The sequence below is a fragment of the Pollachius pollachius genome (assembly GCF_949987615.1).
Source record: "Pollachius pollachius genome assembly, chromosome: 16".
Taxonomy (NCBI): Eukaryota; Metazoa; Chordata; class Actinopteri; order Gadiformes; family Gadidae; genus Pollachius; species Pollachius pollachius.
The window spans coordinates 1,018,643-1,021,825 of NC_136949.1; positions in this window are offsets into that span (position 1 = coordinate 1,018,643).

Below are 3,183 nucleotides of genomic sequence, written 5' to 3' on the forward strand. Positions count from 1 at the left end.
ATTAAAGTTTAGTATTACCTGAATATATAGAGAATAAAAAACAATGAATGGAGGTAATTTCGTGTGTAAGTGGTCTGTTCTGACGCCTGACAGTGAACACCGGAGAAGCGGTCTAGAATCTTTGCAGTGGACTCGGGCGCCTTCTGCTGGTGGATCTAAGGCATTACAATAATGAAAACTGCGCCTCAAAGCTGATGAGATGGTTGGTTTGATAGGAGGCTAATGCATGGAAACCACTCGCTGACTCAAAGCTGATTAGATGGTTGGTTTGATAGGAGGCTAATGCATGCGAACCACTCGCTGACTCAAAGACAGGCCTTGTCTCTTCAGAGTTCATGTTTTCGTTACCCAGGCAGCCCATGGCTGTGCGTGTTACGTCAGAACTCCGTCCATGGTGCTATCTCCACATCGAAAACTCATTAGGTTTATATGTACCTTCACGGACCTTATCAGCTATGAGAACTTAATGGCCATCATCCATAATGGTTTCTTTGGCATATTGACGATGTTACTCAGCAACAGTCGATATTTACCCGCTAATGTATCCGGTGATAATAAGCTGTAATGCGTTTGGATAAAGGCCACTTGAAGTGAAGGTAATCATTTGTTTTTCTGTACACTTCACCGAAGAATATGAGTTCAGTCCAGTGTATTTAGCCAGTTTCCTCCGCATGCAGATTTTAAATGTAAGCCTAAATCAAGGCCAACACAATAACCATAACAATATTTGGAGTAAATATGATTTATTTTAATAGCCACTCATTTCACCATCTGAACGAAAGATTCCCCGCATAAAAGGAACCTTCCAAGGGCCTACCCCTTCAAAAATATATAAAAATAAATAATAAGTATTAGAAAGTATAAATTATAATATATAAAGGATATAGTATAGCAATACAAAGTATAAATGTGCTTCACACTTGATAGCTGGTTGTATAAAAAGTAGAAAAATAACGACGTACCAATTTAAATAAAGGGATAAACTCTGGCTACTGCAGAACGCAGGTGTGCGTTCCATGATGCGCAGAAGCGATCTGAGCGTCGAAGATGCCGCGCAGCCAGCTCTGCTGCTCCGCCTCGCTCGCGGCCCGCAGGTGGTAGCAACGCCTCGCGCCCTGGGGGGTGATGGTCCACCCGAGGGGGTCCTCGGAGCCGCCCACCTCCGCCCCCACCAGGGGGATGGTCTTCACGGGGCTCTGGGGTCACACATGGGTTAGGGTTCCTGCTGGCCTACTGCGGAGACTCATTTAGAACTATTAATGTTAATGCTATATTGACATGGAAACTAACATGTAGGACTAAATATATCGATAAATATTAATGTTAATGTTATATTGACATGGAAACTAAAATGTAGGACTAAATATATCGATAAATATTAATGTTAATGTTATATTGACATGGAAACTAAAATGTAGGACTAAATATATCGATAAATATTAATGTTAATGTTATATTGACATGGAAACTAAAATGTAGGACTAAATATATCGATAAATATTAATGTTAATGTTATATTGACATGGAAACTAAAATGTAGGACTAAATATATCGATAAATATTAATGTTAATGTTATATTGACATGGAAACTAAAATGTAGGACTAAATATATCGATAAATATTAATTTTAATGTTATATTGACATGGAAACTAATATGTAGGACTAAATATATCGGTAACTATTAATGTTAATGTTATATTGACATGGAAACTAAAATGTAGGACCAAATATATCGATAAATATTAATGTTAATGTTATATTGACATGGAAACTAATATGTAGGACTAAATATATCGGTAACTATTAATGTTAATGTTATTTTGACATGGAAACTAAAATGTAGGACCAAATATATCGATAAATATTAATGTTAATGTTATATTGACATGGAAACTAATATGTAGGACTAAATATATCGATAACTATTAATGTTAATGTTATATTGACATGGAAACTAATATGTAGGACTAAATATATCGATAACTATTAATGTTAATGTTATATTGACATGGAAACTAAAATGTAGGACTAAATATATCGGTAACTATTAATGTTAATGTTATATTGACATGGAAACTAATATGTAGGACTAAATATATCTATAACTATTAATGTTAATGTAGTGATATGCATGTATATATAACCATGACAACACATATAGGTTGTTGCCAGGCAACTAATATGTAGACCGAAATATATAACTATTTGTGTAATTGTTATATTGACGTGTAAACTAATATTTAGGCCTGAATACATAAAACTACTTGTGTTGTTAATGTTATATGGACCCGGAAACGAATAGTTTGGCCTAAATGTATTTATAACTATTTGTGTTGTTAAAGTTGTATTGACATGGAAACTAATATTTAGGCCTAAATATAAATATAACTAATAATGTTAAAGTTACATTGACATGGAGTTGACATGGACATGTACAGTAGTTCAGTCAAATTTGTAGTTCAGTAAAACTTAGTTCTTTCTAATCTTGTAGTTCAGTAAAACTTGTAGTTCTATCTAAACTTGTAGTTCTGTCTTAACTTGTAGATCTGTCTAAGCTTGTACTTCAGCCAAACTTGAACTTCAGTCTAAAATTGCAGTTCTGCAGGTGATGAGGCGCGCTGCCATGGCAACATAAGTACAACATCCACCCAGCCCAGACCACATGCTGAGGAGAGGCAACGTGTTTGTTCATCTAAGTGTGAATGAGCACGCACTCCTCGAACCGTCCTCTGTTATGAGTTGGGTTAACCCGTGGGTCATCTTTGGCGGAGTTAGTTAAGGTTCATCTAGTCTAGGTTAGGTTGCTCTCCTCCAGTCTTACCTGGTCGCTCTCACCGTACAACAGCCGCCCGCCTTTCAGATGAAACCACGTCGGTCTCCACCGGAGGGTGAAATGCGCGCGTTTGGACAACCATCCGGTCTTCTCTCCCGGTGCCCCGAACGGCTCCCCGCCCGGGGGGTCCACCGCCGTCATCCCCTCTCAAACAGACCCCTATAACGGGTAGGAAGGACTCCCTACTCGGGACTACAGCAGAGACGCGAAAGGTACGTTGTGTCTGTTGCACCCTGGGTATTGTCGTTTGAGCGGAGTTTCGCGTGTGAACGCCAGACGGTGCGCGGACCTACAACTCCCATGATTCACTAGTGTTGTCGTTCTCCAGAGTAGCGGATTATCGCCGCG